The 21,938-nt window shown below is 45.7% G+C and overlaps 1 long non-coding RNA gene across 1 annotated transcript; it reads right to left on the bottom strand.

The window, feature by feature from the left end:
* Positions 1-3,490: 3,490 nt before the first annotated feature.
* LOC116984410 lies at positions 3,491-15,613 on the bottom strand. Its single transcript, XR_004415009.1, has 3 exons — positions 15,433-15,613; positions 12,333-12,339; positions 3,491-3,501 (listed from the first exon to the last, which is right to left on the bottom strand). It is a non-coding gene; the product is annotated as an uncharacterized LOC116984410 (long non-coding RNA).
* Between the last annotated feature and the right edge of the window lie 6,325 nt (positions 15,614-21,938).

The following is a 21,938-nucleotide window of genomic DNA, read 5'->3' as shown; positions in this document are numbered from 1 at the left end:
GAGATATGATTTGGAAACTGACATGACCATGAGACATTGTTACATCAATTGCCCCGTGTCAAACTAGGTATCACATGTATTCAGTGAAGCAGTCAATAATTGTGGATATTTGTGTATCCAGAGAGTCAGCCTTCATAACTCCATTTTTAAGTGTCTAGAGGTTTCTTTCCTCAGAAGCTGTTAGTCATGTACCCTTGTGAATTGTTTTTCCCAATGAAGATTCTCCCTAAACCCAAAGTACATTGAGATTTTATAATCTTCAAAACAAAGATAGCAGCATGTGGTTTAGTACAAATTTCAATTGCTGCAATATATTGTTTATTTCAATATTTTGAGTCGGACAAATGGTTCCATTGAAGTGCATATTTACAATGTGAGCACTCTGCAACTGACAAGACACCTCTGATGTTCAAACACTTTTCCTGGTACGGAGTAATTTGCATGGAAGGGCTATAAACGTTTACGGACGGCAACCCTGGACACCAAAAATGAGGGTTGCCTCTATCGGTTCATGAGTATCATTGATATTCAGAGCAAATGTGCCTATGACCATGTTTGATGGGCTATGACCAAATAATCCAGTCCGGAACTTTCTTTGATCTCAATCACAATGGTACAAAGCACTGAATGGATCTGACGCCCGGTTTCATGAAGCCAATTAACATTGGCTGATGTATATGAGAATGTCTCATGGTCATGTCAGTTTGCAAATCATATATCCTGCTATCGGCCAGTACATGTGTTTATTTAATTTTTAAACTCATTATTACATCATTTACAGTTTTTTTTCTAAGATCGGTTCTTACATATTAATGCCTCTCCATAACACCCGGATTAACCCTAACAATGTGTTTTCTGATATCCTGGATGGAATACGAAAAATACTCCCCAAATGGAAACCATTCTTTTGTTTATTTTATAACTAATCAATCTCTGAATGCATACCATGCGTATCTCACAGGTAAAAAGTGGTTTACATTTTCGAATAGCCATTAATAATTTTTTTTCAACTTTGCATTTATGCTGTACTTTTAACCTGAGCCACTTACTAAAGGAATAAAACTTTTTAAAGTGGCGCACGGCATTCTGAATCTGTTAACCATGTCGAATGTTTCATCCAGAAAGTGTTTCTGTGTTTTCTGAAGTGTACACAGTTATGAACATGGTGGGGAAAACCAGAAATGAATCCCAGACAGTAGACACAAAAAATTATAGATCTTGAATAAAAAGCACAATGTGCTGGAGTAACTCAGCGTGTCAGGGAACATCTCTGGAGAACTTAGATAGGCAATGTTTCAGGTGGGGACACTTCTTCAGACACTAAAGTCTGAAGAAGAGTCCCAACATAAAATGTCGCCAAACCATGTTCTCCAGAGATGCCACCTTGATCTGCTGCGTTACTCCAGCACTTTGTGTTGTTTTACTTGGAGACAAATCCTCTTGCTAACCCACTTTATTTTACAGGGGCTACACGAGGGGCATTTGTATAGTAACTCACTGTCACCAAGAATGGAGGCTAGTTACACTCTGTTTGCATCACATGTAAAATGGAGTGATTGGTGGATAATCTACTCTCAAATTTGTTTGTGGAGAAATCATTCCTTATCTCAGTATGCAGTGATTTTTCATTCATTTCCATCTTACATCGGTGCATTTGGTTTTTCAAATCAGTAAGCTAAGAAATATAAAAAAACAAAAGATGCTTAAAATAATAAGTGCTGGAATATTCAGTATGTCTGGCAAAGAAAAAAACATTGTTAATGTTTCAAGTCACTAATAGCCCTGTCCCACGGTACGAGTTCTTTCCAAGAGCTCTCCCGATTAAAAAAAAAATCTAACTCGTGGTAAGCATGGAGAATGAACGTAGCGGGTACGTCGGAGCTCGGGGACGTCTCTTAGCGGCTCGTAATGCTAACGGCAGGTACTCGGGAAGACTCACTAAAGGAAGTTAAGCACGGGAAGACTCGTGAAGATTTTTCAACATGTTGAAAAATGTCCACGAGAGCCCCGCGTACCGACGAGTGGCCATTACCGTAAATCTCCGAGTTCAAATCAGGGCAAACTCGGGAGAGCTCTTGGAATAAACTCATACCGTGGGACAGGGCTTTAATCCTTCCAGTTGTGTCTGAGAAATCAAGAGCATCATTTGAGTACATCATTTGGCCCGTTTAAGCCTTCTTCAGTATCTGTTGAGATAATAGCATTCTTTTGATTATTAACATTATTTTCCTATATTCCAATATTAATCAATTCCCTTATTATTCAGAAATCTATGAACCTCTGTTTTTGATGAATTTGATTATTGAGCCTTCACAACCCACCAGGAGAATCTAAAAAATCAACACCCAAAGCATGAAGAAATTTCTCCTAATCTCAGTGGCAAATGGCTGCTCCTTGGCCTGAAACTCCTCGTCCAGGGGAAATCAACCCTGCATCCTTTCATGCTCTGTGATAACTTTGTAAGTTCCAATGAAGTTTCTCATTATCCTAAACTATATACAATTCAGAATTAATTTCTCAGCACAAATTGATTGCGCCTAACCTAGATGAAAGCTGATTACTAAGAGTGTTATCTCTGCAGGATGGACTTCATCTTTCCAGGTGGAGCTGTTATCAGGCATTCGTGCAATGGGGTTAACTGGCATCCAGCACATGTGACTTCATTAACCTGGATAAGCAGCTCGTCAGATTGAAGAATTCTCCAACAGCAAACTAGGATGGAAAAGGTACAATGTTACATTATCATTGGAAGATTAAGGATAATATGTTATTTTAAAATCTGCCATATGTTGAAATACTTCTCTGAGGGAATGATAAAGGTCCCACAAACGCGACTTTTCAGCGACTGTCTTCGACCTTCTAGCTCGAGGGCACTCGCCTGAACAACCTCGAGCTGGATCGACCGTCAGCGATGAAATAACGAGCCGGATCGACCGTCTGCACACTCATAAACACATCGCAAAGGCGGGGGCCAGGGAAAGCGGGGGAGCGCTGTCTGAAATTCACACCCGCTATGAACAGGAAGGTAAAAGACGGCTGGCACAGTTACGGTAAGTCCTTTAGAGAGCGCGGAGAGGGGGAGGGGGGGGGGAAAGAAGGGGAGAGAACGGGGGGGAGGGAGAAGGAGTGGAGACTCTTTTAAGAAGCCAGACAACCTTTAATAAAGTTTAGCGGGCATTTAACATTACCAGTCGGTTTCCTTACCTATTTTTTCTCAACGAGCTTTACCTTCGACTACCCTTGATTACCTTTGATTGCCTTCGATTACCTACGACTAACATGCCGACCTACCTCGACTAAACCTACGAGTAAAAAAATATCTATTTTTTTCCATGGCGACCTTTTTTTACTCGCGGGCATTTTTCAGCTTGCTGAAATAACGCCGCGACCTAACTGAGGCCTCGAGTACGCAGGGACTACTCTCAAGCATGAAGGAGAGTTACAAAGACCTCCTAGGACCTTGTGTCGGACATGCTGTGAGTATGTCGAGGGCAAACCTTTCTAAAGTCGTGAATTAGGTCCCCGCAGTGGGACAGGCCCTTAATTCTCATCCAATTTTAGTCATAAATTTGGCTTGATGAATATAGCTTTAGGGACTATTAATAATTAATCATTCAAGCCAAGCAAAAAACTAAGACACTTTTAGGTATAATGGAGGAAAAATGTCTGTATATATACCTACAACCTTCATTTTCTTGATTGTAGTGGAGAACACTACAAAACTGCACACACCGTGGAATATACTGAATTACTGGAATAATGTGCAGATGAATAATGTCCAAGATTTCTGTCTGTTCCATGAAAGTGATTATGGACTATTTCACTATCGTTACGAATGTAAAATCTGGGCCAATATTAATTCTAACATCTCTGGTCGGCTGATCAAGCTGTTTGTTCATTTTCAGTAATCAGGGTCAAGGGGAAAGACTGTCAATAACTAAGTGACATTTTTTATCAATGAGAACACCTGGTATATGCTCAAATTATCTTTATTAAATGTAACTATTAGGATTGTCAAGTTTCTTGGTGATTCTTGCTTTGAATTGAACTACTTGAATAGAACCTGGGCATAAATTAAAATAAGTACACAAAATCGGAGAAAGTCTGGCAATGTTTGAGAAGAGAGATACAGAGTTAAGCCCCTGTCCCACTTACGTGTACTTGGCACGCTAATTACGCAACCTCGTGGTCATGTTGAGGCGCGACGGTCCTGCGAAGGTCGTGCGCGATTTAATGCGCCCGCACAGCCGTCTGGAGCACGTGATGTCAGTTGAAGATGGACACAAAATGCAGGAGTAACTCAGCGGGACCGGCAGCATATCTGGAGAGAAGCAATGGGTGATGTTTCGGGTTGGGACCCTTGATCAGCCTGAAAGAAAGGTCTTGACCCGAAATGTCATCCATTCCTTCTCTCCAGAGATGCTGCCGGTCCCGCTGAGTTACTCCTGCATTTTGTGTCTATCTTCAATTTTCTTGGCCCCGCTCTGGGAGTAGAAGAGGGGGTGCATCCGGACTGCAATGTCCGTGAGCCCTAGGCCGAGTTCGGCGATCGTTTGCCTGCTTCTGCTGCTGTTGGAGGTGAGACGTTGCATCGCGCCAGGGTCTTGGGCCTGGCCCACTTTGGCCGTCATTTAGGCGACAGGCCATTGGCTAGCAAAGATTTTGTTCACTACAAACATTTTGGAGCCCCGCGCGATGTCGCGCACAACTACATACCCCTACGCGCTTCTCAGTGGGACCGGCCCCGCGCGGACATACGATGCCCGTGCGCCTCAACGCGAGGACGAGGTCGTGTAATTTGCGTGCCAAGGACACGTAAGTGGGACAGGCCCTTTATTGTACTAGGTTGATTATCTTTCTTTGATGCTGAAAGATCAAAGGCCTAAAACATTACCTGATCTAAGAAGTATTTCTTACATGTTTTGCTTTTATTTCAAATTTCCTTTATCCAATATAGTTGTATCGAGGGACGTACCTTGTTCCCCTGAAAATACAGAATTTGTTCCATGTAAACATGATAACGAACTTCAGTCAGTTACAGTACACCTGGTCTCTCACAGTTACACTCCTTCAGGGAGTGAATTCTATAACTGCAGAAACTTGTTGATCAAACGAGTTTGGACTTTATTCAGGACAGAACATAATTGGAAATTGTTAAGAAAATGAAAAAAATCAGGTTTGGCATGCCATATCTGTTCTGATGAGTGGTTTATCCACATAGAGCAAGTCTGGCTTTTCACCTTTTTGCTGGATATGCTGTGTCTTCTCTTTTCTGCACTTTTTAGATAGTCTCTCTGGATCAAGGACGACCTTCACGTTCTGTGGGTTGTGAGGTGGGTGATGAGACCAATGTGGGACACAGTGAGCAAATTAGGCAGCAGCAGTGAAATGTGAAACAATTAGTGTTTCAAGTCTTCAGAATTGGGGAAAAAGTATAGAGCAGGGTTTTATCAAGTCAAGAATCAAGGAAGGGGGGTCGAAGAATAAGAGTCAAGAGTGTTTTATTGTCATATGTCCCGGACAGGACAATGAAATTCTTACTTGCTGCAGCACAACAGAATATGTGAATATGTAAACATTGTATATAAGGGGGAAAAAAAGAAAAAGTTCAATAAATAACAAATATAGTGCAAATAACAAATAATAATATAGTCTTTTGCAGTTCAGAGCTCATAAAATATTCATTGTGTTTAATAGCCTGATGGCTGTGGGGAAGCAGCTGTTCCTGAACCTGGACGTTACAGTCTTCAGGCTCCTGTACCTTCTTCCTGATGGCAGTGGTGAGATGAGTGTGTGGCCAGGATGGTGTGGGGTCCTTGATGATTTTGGCTGCCTTTTTGAGGCAGTGACTACGATAGATCCCTTCGATGGTGGGGAGGTCAAAGCCAGTGATGAACTGGGCAGTGGTCACAACTTTTTGTGGTCTTTTTCGCTCCTGGACGTTCAAGTTGCCGAACCAGGCCACGATGCAACCAGTCAGAATGCTCTCTACCGTGCACCTGTAGATGTTTAGGAGAATCCTCTTCGACATGCCGAATCTCCGTAATCTTCTCAGGAAGTAGAGTCGCTGATGTGCCTTCTTTACAATTGCATTGGTGTGTTGGGTCCAGGAAAGATCTTCTGATATATGCACACCCAGGAATTTGAAGTTATTGACCCTCTCCACCACCGTCCCGTTGATATAAACAGGATTGTGGGTCCTCATCCTTCCCCTACTAAAGTCCACAATCAGTTCCTTGGTCTTACTGATGTTGAGAGCCAGGTTGTTGTGCTGGCACCATTTGGTCAGTCGGTCGATCTCACTTCTATACTCTGACTCGTCCCCACCTGTAATTCATCCAACCACAGTGGTGTCATCGGTGAACTTGATGATGGAGTTCGCACTATGACCGGCTTCGCAGTCATGGGTATAGAGTGAGTAAAGCAGGGGGCTGAACACGCAGCCTTGAGGTGCTCCCGTACTAATTGTTATTGAGGATGAAGTGGTTCCTCCAATTCGAACAGACTGTGGTCTGTGGGTGAGGATGTCGAGGATCCAATTGCAGAGGGATGTGCAGAGGCCCAGTTCCGTGCGCTAGGTAACCAGCTTGGAAGGGATGATGCTATTAAACGCCGAGCTGTAGTCTATAAACAACAGCCTGACGTAGGTGTTTTTATTATCCAAGTGGTCCAGTGCGGAGTGGAGAGCCAGTGAAATTGCATCTACTGTTGACCTGTTGTGGTGATAAGCGAACTGTAGTTGGTCGAGGTTCTTGTCGAGGTCGGAGTTGATGTGCAGCATAACCAACCTCTCAAAGCACTTGATCACCACCGACGTTAGTGCCACTGGTCGATAGTCATTGAGGCACGTCACCTTGTTCTTCTTGGGCACCAGAATAATTGATGCCCTCTTAAAACAGGTGGGAACCTCAGACCTCTGAAGTGAGACGTTGAAAATGTCCGTAAAAACTCCAGCCAGTTGGTCCGCCCAGGTTTTTAGAACACGGCCAAGTATAACATCAGGTCCAGGCGCATTCCGAGGGTTCACCCCCCTGAAGGATCTTCTGACTTCGGCCTCTGTGACTATGACTGTAACACCATCAGGGCGAATAGGGTCTCTGGAGGACACATCAGTGTTCTCCCTATCAAACCATGCGTAGAACGCATTGAGCTTGACAGGCAGTGATGCTTCGCTGTCGTTTGAGCCGCCTCCTGATTTTGCCTTGTAGGAGGTGATGGCATTCAAGCCCTGCCACAGCTGCCGTACATCCGTCTCATCCTCCAGCTTAGAACAGAAGTCCCTTTTGGCCTTTTTGATAGCCTTACCAAGGTCGTATCTGGACTTCTTATAGACCACTGCATCGCCAGACCTGAATGCCCGGGGTCTTGCCTTCAGAAGAATGCGGATCCCATGGTTGATCCAAGGATTCTGTTTAGGAAACACTGGGAAGGTTTTTGTCGGAACGCAGTCCTCCACACATTTCCTTATGAAGTTTGTAACGACTGTGGCGTATTCATTCAGGTCCGTTGCTGTGTCCTTGAACATTGCCCAGTCAACGGACTCCAAACAGTCCTGGAGTTGTTCCTCTGTCTCCCCCGACCCGCTCTGGACAGTCCTCACCTCTGGGGTGCGCTCTTCAGTTGTTGCCTGTATGCAGGAAGAAGCAGCACCACTGAATGGTTGGATTTTCCGAAGTGAGGGCGAGGGATAGAGCGATAGGCATCTTTGATGGTCGTGTAGCAGTGGTCAAGGGTGTTTGATCCTCTTGTGCTGCAGGAGACATGTTGGTAGATGTTAGGGAGCAATTTCTTCAGGTTGGCTTTGTTGAAGTCCCTGGCCACAGTGGTAAATGCCTCGGGGTAAGCGGTCTGATGCTTGTTGACCAAGGCGTGCAGCTCCTCCAGTGCAGAACGGACGTCTGCCTGCGGTGGGATGTAGACCGCTGTCAGGATGATGGAGGAGAATGGCAGACACCCCCTCCTCTCCCTTTCCCAGATGCCTGTATACGGTCCATACGGTGGATGGAGAACCCTTCAGGCTGGACCGGGGAGTCTGGGGAGCTGGGGGTGTGCCACATCTCTGTGATCGGGGATTCCCTTACCGTCGCCAACTTTGGGAGTTCGCAGTAGCGCTAATGCATTTAAATGCGTTAGCAACTCGCTACTTACATAGTTGATTTCTGCAGATTCTTTGATAGAGGTGAGCTCAGAAATACTATATTTGAAGATTTTCTGCTGTGCCGTGGGAAAAATGTCGCCGCAGGTAGGCGCCATCTTAGAGGTAAACAGTAGATATGGTAAATGGTAAAATGGTAGATATGTGAATAGTGAAATATGTTTAATATGTGAGGGAAGAAAGGCAGATGAGATTAATGACAGAAAATATGATGGTGAAAGAGGATAGTAGTGGGACACATAGTGAAGCACAGGATGGTGCGAGAGGAGAAAAGTTGCATTAATTCTATCTGATATGTACAGATCCCATGTGAGCTACAGTATGTGGGGTTTTGTTAATCAGAACTGAATATTTTCTGTTTGACGAAGCCAGCTTCCTTATTTTAAATTTCCATGATCCACAGTATTTTGTAATTTTATCAACTGTAGATAGAAGTTATCAATTTGCATATTTTAAAAAATATTTGTACTGCATATTACGCCTGTTGTTAACTACATACATCACGATACAATATGGTCTAATTTTCATGTATATGAATGCAAATCAAAAAGATCTAACCTAAAATGTCATCTATCTATTTCCCTCCACAGATGTTGCCTCATGTGCTGTCAGGAGGGATAGAGAGAAAGGAAAAGGAGGTGGGGTAGCGTTGCTGATTAGAGAGGAGATTAACGCAATGGAAAGGAAGGACATTAGTTTGGAGGATGTGGAATCGGTATGGGTAGAGCTGCGAAACACTAAGGGGCAGAAAACGCTGGTGGGTGTTGTGTACAGGCCACCTAACAGTAGTAGTGAAGTTGGAGATGGTATCAAACAGGAAATTAGAAATGCGTGCGACAAAGGCAAAACCGTTATAATGGGTGACTTCAATCTACATATAGATTGGGTGAATCAAATTGGCAGGGGTGCTGAGGAAGAGGATTTCTTGGAATGTATGCGGGATAGTTATCTAAATCAACATGTAGAGGAACCAACGAGAGAGCAGGCTATTTTAGACTGGGTATTGAGTAATGAGGAAGGATTAGTTAGCAGTCTTGTTGTATGTGCCCCCTTGGGCAAGAGTGACCATTATATGGTTGAGTTCTTCATTAGGATGGAGAGTGACATTGTTAATTCAGAAACAATGGTTCTGAACTTAAAGAAAGGTAACTTTGAGGGTATGAGACGTGAATTGGCCAAGATTGACTGGCCATTAATTCTAAAAGGGTTGACGGTGGATATGCAATGGAAGACATTTAAAGACTGCATGGATGAACTACAAAAATTGTTCATCCCAGTTTGGCAAAATAATAAATCAGGGAAGGTAGTACATCCGTGGATAACAAGGGAAATCAGGGATAGTATCAAAGCGAAGGATGATGCGTACAAATTAGCCAGAAAAAGCAGCATACAGGAGGACTGGGAGAAATTCAGAGACCAGCAGAGGAGGACAAAGGGCTTAATTAGGAAAGGAAAAATAGATTATGAAAGAAAACTGGCAGGGAACATAAAAACTGACTGCAAAAGTTTTTATAGATATGTGAAAAGAAAGAGATTAGTTAAAACAAATGTAGGTCCCTTGCAGTCAGAAACAGGTGAGTTGATCATGGGGAACAAGGATATGGCGGACCAATTGAATAACTACTTTGGTTCCGTCTTCACTAAGGAAGACATAAATAATCTGCCGGAAATAGCAGGGTCAAAGGAGTTGGAGGAATTGAGTGAAATCCAGGTTAGCCGGGAAGTGGTGTTGGGTAAATTGAATGGATTAAAGGCCGATAAATCCCCAGGGCCAGATAGGCTGCATCCCAGAGTATTTAAGGAAGTAGCTCCAGAAATAGTGGATGCATTAATAATAATCTTTAAAAACTTGTAGATTCTGGAGTAGTTCCTGAGGATTGGCGGGTAGCAAACGTAACGCCACTTTTTAAGAAGGGAAGGGAGAGAGAAAACGGGGAATTACAGACCAGTTAGTCTAACAGCGGTAGTGGGGAAACTGCTAGAGTCAGTTATTAAAGATGGGATAGCAGCACATTTGGAAAGTGGTGAAATCATTGGACAAAGTCAGCATGGGTTTACAAAAGGTAAATCATGTCTGACGAATCTTATAGAATTCTTCGAGGATGTAACTAGTAGCGTGGATAGGGGAGAACCAGTGGATGTGGTGTATCTGGACTTCCAGAAGGCTTTCGACAAGGTCCCACATAAGAGATTAGTATACAAACTTAAAGCACATGGCATTGGGGGTTCAGTATTGATGTGGATAGAGAACTGGCTGGCAAACAGGAAGCAAAGAGTAGGAGTAAACGGGTCCTTTTCACAATGGCAGGCAGTGACTAGTGGGGTACCGCAAGGCTCAGTGCTGGGACCCCAGCTATTTACAATATATATTAATGATCTGGATGAGGGAATTGAAGGCAATATCTCCAAGTTTGCGGATGACACTAAGCTGGGGGGCAGTGTTAGCTGTGAGGAGGATGCTAGGAGACTGCAAGGTGACTTGGATAGGCTGGGTGAGTGGGCAAATGTTTGGCAGATGCAGTATAATGTGGATAAATGTGAGGTTATCCATTTTGGTGGCAAAAACAGGAAAGCAGAATATTATCTAAATGGTGGCCGACTAGGAAAAGGGGAGATGCAGCGAGACCTAGGTGTCATGGTACACCAGTCATTGAAAGTAGGCATGCAGGTGCAGCAGGCAGTGAAGAAAGCGAATGGTATGTTAGCTTCCATAGCAAAAGGATTTGAGTATAGGAGCAGGGAGGTTCTACTGCAGTTGTACAGGGTCTTGGTGAGACCACACCTGGAGTATTGCGTACAGTTTTGGTCTCCAAATCTGAGGAAGGACATTATTGCCATAGAGGGAGTGCAGAGAAGGTTCACCAGACTGATTCCTGGGATGTCTGGACTGTCTTATGAAGAAAGACTGGATAGACTTGGTTTATACTCGCTAGAATTTAGGAGATTGAGAGGGGATCTTATAGAAACTTACAAAATTCTTAAGGGGTTGGACAGGCTAGATGCAGGAAGATTGTTCCTGATGTTGGGGAAGTCCAGGACAAGGGGTCACAGCTTAAGGATAAGGGGGAAATCCTTTAAAACCGAGATGAGAAGAACTTTTTTCACAAAGAGAGTGGTGAATCTCTGGAACTCTCTGTCACATAGGGTAGTTGAGGCCAGTTCATTGGCTATATTTAAGAGGGAGTTAGATGTGGCCCTTGTGGCTAAGGGGATCAGAGGGTATGGAGAGAAGGCAGGTACGGGATACTGAGTTGGATGATCAGCCATGATCATATTGAATGGCGGTGCAGGCTCGAAGGGCCGAATGGCCTACTCCTGCACCTAATTTCTATGTTTCTATGTTTCTATGTGTTCCTTCATTTTTTTCCCCCCTCAAAATATACTATAACCCAGTCGTGACATTTCGTCATGCCATGAGAAAATGTATTGTGACCTCATCTACTGCATTCAGTGTTACTGATATGGCCTCCTTTACATCGGTGAGACCAAGCATAGACTAGGTGACCGTTTTGCTGGGCCTGCCAAGGCCTGTTAGATCTCTCGGTTGCTTACCATTTTAACCCCTTTTCATTCCCATACAGACCTTTAGAAACATAGAAAATAGGTGCAGGAGGAGGCCATTCGGCCCTTCGAGCCAGCACCGCCATTCATTGTGATCATGGCAGATCGTCCCCAATCAATAACCTATGCCTGCCTTCTCCCCATATCCCTTGATTCCACTAGCCCCTAGAGCTCGATCAAACTCTCTATTAAATCCATCCAGTGACTTGGCCTCCACTGCCCTCTGTGGCAGGGAATTCCACAAATTCACAACTCTCTGGGTGAAACAGTTTTTTCTCGCCTCAGTCTTAAATGGCTTCCCCTTTATTCTAAGACTGTGGCCCCTGGTTCTGGAGCCGCCCAACATTGGGAACATTTTTCCAGCATCTAACTTGACCAGTCCTTTTGTAATTTTATATGTTTCTATAAGATCCCCCCCGTCCTTCTAAACTCCAGTGAATACAAGCCCAGTCTTTTCAATATTTCCTCATATGACAGTCCCGCCATCCCAGGGTTCAATCTCGTGAACCTACGCTGCACTGCCTCAATCACAAGAATGTCCTTCCTCAAATTCGGAGACTAAAACTGGACACAATACTCCAGATGTGGTCTCACCAGAACCTCTTTACTCCTATACTGAAATCCTCTTGTTATGAAGGCCAACATTCCATTAGCTTTCTTCACTGCCTGCTGTACCTGCATGCCAACTTTCAGTGACTGGTGTACAAGGATGCCCAGGTCTCGCTGCACCTTCCCCTTGCCTAACCTAACCCCATTGAGATAATAATCTGCCCCCTTATTTTTGCCGCCAAAGTGGATAACCTCACATTTATCTATATTATAGCTGCATCTGCCACGCATCTGCCCACTCACTCAACCTCTCCAGGTCACCCTGCAACCTCCTAACATCCTCTTCACAGTTCACACTGCCACCAACCTATGTGGCATCCGCAAACTTGCTAGTGTTGCTCCTAATTCCCTCTACCAAATCATTAATATATATGGTAAACAGTTGCGGCCCACTCCACTCGCCATTGCCTGTCATTCTGAAAAGGACCCGTTCACTCCTACTCTTTGCTTCCTGCATGCCAACCAATTTTCTATCCATGTCAATACGATATCCGCAATACCATGTGCTCAATTTTCGTCACCAGTCTCCCGTGCGGGTCCTTATCAAAGGCTGTCCTGGGTCCCCCATTGCCAGAGTAAAGCCTCATGCAAAATGAAGTAACAACACCTCATATTCTATTTGGGCAGCTTGCAATCCAATGGTATGAACATTGAATTCTCCAATATTAGGTAACAACCCTCCTCCCCACCCCACTTTTTCTCACATTTCTTCCCTGTGCTCCACTCGGGTGTGCATCCATTTCTCCCATGATCCTGCCCCTTATCCTTCTCCACATCCCCTACCACCTATATTCTTTCCTCTGGCTTCACATTCTTTCCCATCTTCTTATCTTACATATTTTTGTCGTCTTCGCATCTCTCGCTGTAATGCACCAATCTGCCAACCAACCCCTCCTCACCTGTATCCATCTAGCAAATGCAGGACTTTATCCACCTCCACCTCTTTTCCAGCTTTCTCCACCCTGCTACAATTCATCTGAAGAAGGGCCCCAACCCGAAACGTCACCTGTCCGTGTCTTCCAGAGCCACTGAGTTACTCCTGCACATTGTGGGGTTTTTTTAAATAGCACCTGCAATTTCCTGTGTCTATAGCAAGGGAAAACTTTATATAACTTTTGATCCTAATTTATTAAAATGAAAACACACAGAAAATTCAGCAGAACAGCCAACACAGAGTATGCAATGGGAACTAATCATCTTAAACATAAACAAGGATATTATTCTTCTGCATAGCAGAATTTGCCTGCAGGTCCTCTGTAGCTGGCAAATCGAGACTGCTGGTCTCTCAAACATGCAGTTGTATGCATGGACATAAGTTACGTGTTCGTAGGCTGGGGGAGACCTGGACTGTGAGGTCACTCAGGATTTTTGCATAATACCTACTGTAAAGAACAGAATGCTATCATCTGTCATGAAAAGTACATGTTTTTGTACTTGTTTTAAAGCATTTGGGCAACACTGCCAAGATGGCGTTGAGCTCATTCTGAATTGCGTAGAGGATACTGGCTGAGGGCCTCTCTTGATTAGCAGGAATAATCTTTGCATTAACCCCACCAACATGTCTTTTAAAGGAATCCACTGATCTTGCACTGATGTTCTGATGGTCAATCAAGAAAGCCTGTGAGGATATTTATGTTTTGGTGGTTAACATCATGATGTGAGAACAATGTCACTTGTATGCTGGATTAAATTGAATTTAAGAGCCAGTACCTTGAACACTGGGAAATCAGTTTTAATCTGAATGCTGTCTACCATTCGAGTTTAAGCAATGGAAAACTATTTTTGTTTCAATTTGTTTTGTTGATGTGGACATTGTTAGCACACCCAGCAATTACTGCTCATCCCTAATTCCTACTGATGTGTTGACAGTGAGCCACTTTCTTAGACTGCTGGCCATCATCAATTATCTGCACCCCCTTTGTTCTCAGCTAAAATTTAACATGACCTAACCCACAGACTGCTTGTTTTATTTGTCAAGTGTCCAGAACATCCACCCATGAGTACACAAGAATTCAGTGCTGTAAATAAGTGATCAAACACTTTACACTAGTCTTTAATGAGAACACAGGGTTAAACACACATCAGCAGTCACTGTCTCCAGTCTGCTACTGTACCGCGCAGAAGGAGAAGAAGGCGTTATTATAATTGGTAACTAAGGCGTGGTTAGTGGTATTGAGGTAGCTATATTATTGGTTGCATGCATAAACCATCTACATCCTTCCCCTTAGAAAATCAAACATGGCATGGAACCATGGCAACAGAGTTAAACAAAATTAAACAAAATCGCCGTAACGAACAGGCGGCTTACTAACCCGACCCGGGCATGTATGGACCATGCCTTCCCCCCCTTCACCGGAAAGAACAGAGGAATCAGCGGGAGCTGGAGACGGCGAAGCCGCAGGGGAAACCGAGAACGGTAGGGGGGACCGACATGCAGGAGGGATGAAAACACGGTCGGCACAGGGCGACCCATGCAGAGGAGATCGCAGCACGCGAGGGGTCTGGGGCATGCAGGGGTCAGAAACCAGGACGGTTGTCGGTGGCTGGAACAGCAGCGGCGGAGCGTATGGACCCTCAGGCTGCGGTCTCGGCTCGTTCACGGCAAGCAGATGCTGACGGCTCCTACGATAAACAGTTCCTTCAAAGTCAACCAGGTAGGAGCGGGGAGACTCGGCCACGCCAACCACTGTTGTGAAATGGGAATAGCCGCTGGCAGTCTGCAGCCGAACGACCTGTCCTGGCACCAGAGGCTTAAGAGGTTTGCACGACCTGTCGTGGGACCGCCGTTGGACGTCATGTCTTTCCTGTATGCGCCTCTAGACGGAGGCAGGCTCCAACACTTGAGGCAGCAGCTTGTGTTGAGCAATCGGGATCGGTGGCCTGGTTGTCCTGGACATCAGGCGCTGGGCAGGTGAACCCATGGTCGGGTCTCTGGAGATGTTTCTGAGGTTCAGGAGGTCTAGGTAAAAATCGGAGTTTGTCAGGCGCGATTGCTCCATTAAAAGTTTGGCACTTCGGACAGCCCGCTCCGCAAGACCGTTGCTCTGTGGGTACTCCGGGCTACTGGTGAAATGGTGGAAGTTCCATTGCTGACGAATGCCTTGAACTCGTTGCTTGTGAACTGCCTGCCGTTGTCAGTCTGCAAACGGACCGGGGAGCCGAAAGTAGAGAAATGTCTTCGCAGCTTGCGGATAACCATCTCGGACGTGAGGGAAGTAAGAAGGTCCACCTCGAACCAGTTCGAGTACGAGTCGGCCAGGACGAGATATTGCTTGCCACGCCATTCGAAGATGTCAGCAGCCAGCGAAGTCCAGGCAATGGCAGGCGCCGGTTGCTGTAAAAGTGGCTGCCGTTGCTGGTGGGGCGCAAGGTTGTTGCAGGTAGAGCAGGACGAGATGCAGTCTCGGATGTACTTGGCCATGCCAGGCCAGTAGAATTGGCACTGAGCGTGGGCAATCGTCGCATCAGCCCCAGGGTGCCCACTGGTCGTACAGGGAGGAAGGGACCACGACCTTGTGACCCTTAACTACGATGCCGTCCTGGATCACCAGCTCGTCGCAGACCAGGAAGAAGGGTTGAGCCTCAGCCGGTGCACTGGCGCGCTTGCTTGGCCAGCCACGTTTGATCACGGAAGAAAGTCGCTGCAGAGCGGGATCAGCAGCGGTGTGCTCGGCCAGGCACTGGAGCTGCTGAGTGGGAACAAAGTTAACGCTGAGCACAAGTAACTCCTCTTGTTCGTAGGGGTGGCGGTTGCAGGAAGCCCGTGGGGCGCGAGAGAGAGTGTCGGCAACGTGCATCTCCGTGCCCTTCTTGTAGACTAGTTTAAAGTCAAAGCGCTGTAGCTGCAACATCATGCGCTGCAGCCTGGCAGGAGCAACATGGATCGGCTTGTTTAAAATGGTCACCAGCGGCTGGTGGTCAGTCTCGACCGTAAAACAGCTGCCAAAAAGGAAGTCCTTGAATTTGGAGCAGGTGAACACAACCGTGAGCAGCTCTTTTTTGATCTGAGCATACCGTTGTTCGGTGTCGGTCATGGTGCGGGAGGTGTACGAGACAGGATGCAGCGATCCATCACCGCGGACTGTAGGCAGGCCGCACCGTGCCCGAACCTGGAGGCGTCGCAGGTGACAGTGATCGGGCGCCGTAGGTCGAAAAACCTTAGTGTCGGGGTGCTGATCAACTTGGACTTCAGACAGTCGAACACCTGCTGGTGTTGCGGGAACCAGGACCAAGCGGAGTCCTTTCTGGTCAGTTGCCACAGGGACGAGCTCAGCTCGCTGAGATTGGGTATAAACTTCCCTAGGTAGTTCACCATACCCAGGAATCGTTGTAGACCGAGCACGTCGGTGGGAGCCGGCATCTCGGTGATTGCGGCAGCCTTCAATGGGCCGGGCTTTAGTCCGTCCGAAGTGAAGACATGCCCGACGTACGTGACCTCCGAGACCCAGAACCTGCACTTTTTAGAGTTCAGCTTCAGGTTGATCCGCCGAGCCCGATCCAGGACGCAGCGGAGGTTCATGTCGTGTTCGGCAACGTCCTTTCCATAAACCAGGATGTCGTCCACGATGATGGCGCACGGCAGGCCGGAGAACAACTGTTCCATCGCCCTCTGAAACACCTCGCTTGCAGAATTGATGCCGAATGGCATTCGCAGAAACTTAAATCTGCCAAACGGTGTCGAGAACGTCGTCAGGTCGGAGGAGCCCTTGTCCAGTGGTATTTGCCAAAAGGAACTCTTCGCGTCGAGGACTGAGAAGACAGTGGCCTGTCCGACTTGGGCTGCAACGTCCTCCACGGTCCTCATGGGGTAGTAGGGGCGCCTGATTGCGAGGTTTAAATCCTTCGGGTTGATGAACACCCGTATTTTGTTTCTGTCCTTTTTCAGGGTGGCAACCATGGTAGAGACCCACTCGGTGGGCTCGCTGGCCGCCTCCAGCACTCCCATGGCAACCATGTCGTTCAACATAGACTCGACTTTGTCTTTCATGGCGTGGAACACTATGCGGTGCGCGGACCACGGCCGCCACCTTCGGGTCAATGGCAATTCTGTAGGTGATGGGCAGCTTGCCCAGCTCATCGTTAAACAGGTCGGGGTATTCCGATATCGGATCCAGCGAAATCAGCACTTTGTGGACCGTTCGGTCGAACGACACCAGTCCCAGGTCCTGGCATGCCTGGTTGCCCAACAGAGTCACACAGTCAGAGTTCAAGACATAAAACGTAAGGGCCCGCGATGTTTTCTTCAGCACGCAATTGAAGGTGGCCTTTCCCATCGGTCTCAGCACCTCGCCCCCGTAAGCATGCAGAGTGGAGCGGTCTGCAGTTAGGAGCTCATTGTTTCTAATCTTCTTGAACAGGCTTGTTGACATTACGTTGACCTTGGCACCCGTGTCGAGTTTAGCATGGAAACTGCAATTGTTGACAGTAACCAGGACAGTCGGATCGGGTAATCGGCCAGGTGCGTGGAGGATTGAGAACACACTCGCCTCCCCTTGAGAATTAATTGGATCAGAATCGTGGGCCGTGTCTAGCGAGGACTGGGAACCATACTGGTTATCAATCTGCATCAGCATGTTTAAGTTAGGTCTAGAAGCCTGTGGAACTTTCCCACGGGAGCGGCAAGCTGCAGAGAAATGATTTAACTTCTTACAAAAGTTGCAGGATTTGCCGTAAGCTGGGCACGGCGACAGCTTTTGATGCATGTAGTTGCAATTGGGGCACTTACTGGGGGACACCCCGCCGGGACTGTAGCTGGCCCGTGGCACAAATTTTGTGTTATCCATCCGAGGACGCAGTCTGTTAAACCCGGTCAGATTGATCGATTTTGTGTCCGACCCCCGCTGACCGACCTGCGGGTCAACGACCTCAGCCATTCTGCAGGCGTGCATGGCTTCACTCAAAGTCAGATCTGGTTTCCTGAGGAGCTCCGATCTTAACCTCTGATCGAGCATCCCCGTCACTAAAATGTCCCTGGTAAGCTGGTCTGTCATTGCAATAAAACGGCACCTTTGCGCTAGGTATCGCTGGTCAGCAATGAAACATTCAACAGGTTCCTCCGGCAGCTGCTTTCTGGTGAAAAAACGCGCCCTCTCTAAAATACGGTTCGAGGGCAGGTCGCAAATCTCCCTGAACTTGCGCAGCAGGCATACCGGGTCGTCAGCAGTCTCTAGAGGTATCTGTACCTGATCATCGGGACCCAAGACCGGCGGGTGGTAGGTGAAGGTTCTTGCTCTCCTCATGGCATCGGGGTCGGCAAGGTTGAGAAGTAGAGAGGCTTTGACCGCATCGGGCTCGTTCCGATGTGCGATGTTGATGTAGTGGCTGAAGTCCAACTCGAAGGTAGCCCAGCGCTCTGCGATGTCAGAATCAAAGATGAGGGGCGCGGGCTTTCGGCACGAGGATGCCATGGTCAGTGAAAGCAAAACTCAGAGAAATAAATAAAACTCAGAAAAGAAATATAACCCGGGAAACAGGAGACACGAGTCTTTTCCGACTGACACCATGTAAATAAGTGATCAAACACACTTGTACTTTACACTAGTCTTTAATGAGAACACACGGTTAAACACACATCAGCAGTCATTGTCTCCAGTCTGCTACTGTACCGCGCAGAAGGAGAAGAAGGCGTTATTATAATTGGTAACTAAGGCGTGGTTAGTGGTATTAACCATATAATAACCATATAACAATTACAGCACGGAAACAGACCATCTCGACCCTTCTAGTCCGTGCCGAACACATAATCTCCCCTAGTCCCATCTACCTGCGCTCAGACCATAACCCTCCATTCCTTTCCCATCCATATAACTATCCAATTTATTTTTAAATGATAAAAACGAACCTGCCTCCACCACCTTCACTGGAAGCTCATTCCACACAGCTACCACTCTCTGAGTAAAGATGTTCCCCCTCATGTTACCCCTAAACTTCAGTCCCTTAATTCTCAAGTCATGTCCCCTTGTTTGAATCTTCCCTACTCTCAGTGGGAAAAGCTTTTCCACGTCAACTCTGTCTATCCCTCTCATCATTTTAAAAACCTCTATTAAGTCCCCCCTTAACCTTCTGCGCTCCAAAGAATAAAGCCCTAACTTGTTCTTATTGAGGTAGCTATATTATTGGTTTCATACATAAACCATCTACAAGTCCCAACTGTGTTACTTGTCAAGTCTCCAGAACATCTGGTCTCAATTACAGAAAAATTCAGCCTCACCAGTGTTATTTTGTTTATCTTGTTTCAGTCTCGCATATGTCTTAGTACGATTTCAATAGATTACAGATCCACAATCAAATTACACCTCCATATGAAAAAAAGGCATAAGGTAACTCTGCAACTCTTCATTCATACAACCATCCTTATCCTGCTTTACTTTTAAGTCCATTAATTAGTTTACTCAGTCCACTTTGATAAAGGATGTGTCACTCTGTTTAAATATTTTGAACAGGAAAAGTTTGTATGGAAGATAGACACAAAAAGCTGGAGTAACTCTGGAGAAAAGGAACAGGTTGTGGCGGCACCTGATAGCAACCCAAGGCCACGATGAACCATCGGCTCTAGAGGGCAGCGTCTTGGTGGGGGAGGCACGAGTCCCGGGGGCGTTATCTGAGTTGTTATTTAAGGCCGGGCAAGGGAGCTGTATGCAGATGAATAAACAAGTCGAGAGCACACACTTGTGTCCGACTAGTTTTTGGCTGGACTGGGTTGCTATCAGGTGCCGCCACAAGGTGACATTTCGGGTTGAGACCCTACTTGGTGTATCATTGCTCCTATTTTCATATTGACTTGTGATTCTTGTTTACAGCCAGACCACTGGGGCTCAGAGAAGGAAACAGGTCGTTTAAATCCAATTCCAATCTGTTAGTGTATGTATGACTGGCTAACCATGTGATATTTACTTCAGTGCACAGCCTGTATTACCCCTGGTTCGCATGAGACATGAAGTGAGCACAATTTTATAATGTGAAGGCCACTCCATTACATTTACCATGGAACTGACTGACCTTGTTCATGTAGGTAAAGTTAATCTTATCTTTAAAAAAATCACAGTAAGATGCCATTCGGCCCAAATGGTCAGTCCTGGCTCCTGGGAAAGCTATCACGTTAGTCCTACCTCATAACCCTGCAATTATTTCCATCTCACAGATACTCATGAACTACTCTTTGATTATTTCTGGCCATTAACCTACACTAAATTAATTTCCAATAGTCAATTAGATTACCAGCAGTCATTTTTGCAATATTTTTGGCTAAGCTCACCTTGAGGATAACAGAAGAAATCGGAAAGATACAAATAATCCCAGACAGAAAGGAGAAGCTTCATGCACTTGGGGTCAGGATCAAACCAAGTCCCAGGACCGTAAGGCAGCAGCACCACCTGACTCGCCAACGTGACACCTCTAACACTTGAACTTGAACTAACAAATTATTAAATGCATTATTATTGCAGGTTTAGCAAGGGAATCTGCCTTCAAGTGACCAAACTACTCAGTGAATCAGTTACTTTTAAATCAGCTACTTTTATTCTTGCTTGCCCTAGGCTTCACTTACAACAGTCTGATTGTACGGGAAGAGCTAGCTCCTTAGGCTGTAGCAGGCTCTCCTTTAGATCATCAGCAGTCATTTTTGCAATATTTTTGGCTAAGCTTTTCCAACCCTGATTCTAACACAGAAGGAAGGCCCGAATTATCGACGCAGTTAATGACCACAATGCACCGTTATCAGATAAACAAGGCAGGTTTCTAAATCAAGGAATTAGAAACTTTCAATATTCAGATTAATATCCCACCCAGTATGAGTTTTTCCCCACTTGAGCAACCTTATTCTTAAGTTGTTTATTATCTTATCTCAACAAGTATTGATCTTTAGGTACACAAAATTGCTGGAGAAACTCAGCGGGTGCAGCAGCATCTATGGAGCGAAGGAAATAGGCGACGTTTCGGGCCGAAACCCTTCTTCAGACTGATGACTGTATTGATCTTTGACTGATTAACTTGTTTCATGAACTCTAGCAGGTGTTCTGGCAGGGCTGGAATCTCATATACCAATATCATTATCATATAATGAAGTAATTGTCATTTTAGCATCTAATAATAATAATAATAATAATAAATACTTTATTGATCCCCTCAAGGAAATTCAGATGTCCAGAAGCTCCCAACCAACAAACCCACAGATTCAAAACGAACGCAGACAGAAAATACATAGAATACAATGTGGACACTACCTGAGAGCAATAAATACTTAAAAAGACCAATAATTAACAGTTAAAAATTAATAATTGCAAAATGCATCCCCCTACAGCCTAGCGGTCCGAATTATAAAATCTAATGGCTGCAGGGGTGAAGGATCTCCTGAACCGCTCCGTTCTACAGGGCAGGGAGAGGAGCCGGTTGTTGTTCCGAGTGCTCTTTTGACTCTCCAGAATTATATGGAGGGGATGCCCAGGGTTTTTCAGGATGACCTGCACCTTGTGCCTCATACGCCTCTCAAGCACATCCATCCCAGAGTCTACTCTCCCCTCCAGCACTGAGCTAGCTCGTTTAACCAGTTTGACCAGCTTCCTATTGTTTTTTGCACTAATGCTGTTGCCCCAGCAGACAACAGCGTAGAAAATAA

Source organism: Amblyraja radiata, chromosome 2, assembly GCF_010909765.2.
Source record: "Amblyraja radiata isolate CabotCenter1 chromosome 2, sAmbRad1.1.pri, whole genome shotgun sequence".
NCBI classification, from domain to species: domain Eukaryota; kingdom Metazoa; phylum Chordata; class Chondrichthyes; order Rajiformes; family Rajidae; genus Amblyraja; species Amblyraja radiata.
Note: the sequence above shows the minus strand (reverse complement) of the source record. Positions and strands in the feature narration are given on the sequence as shown.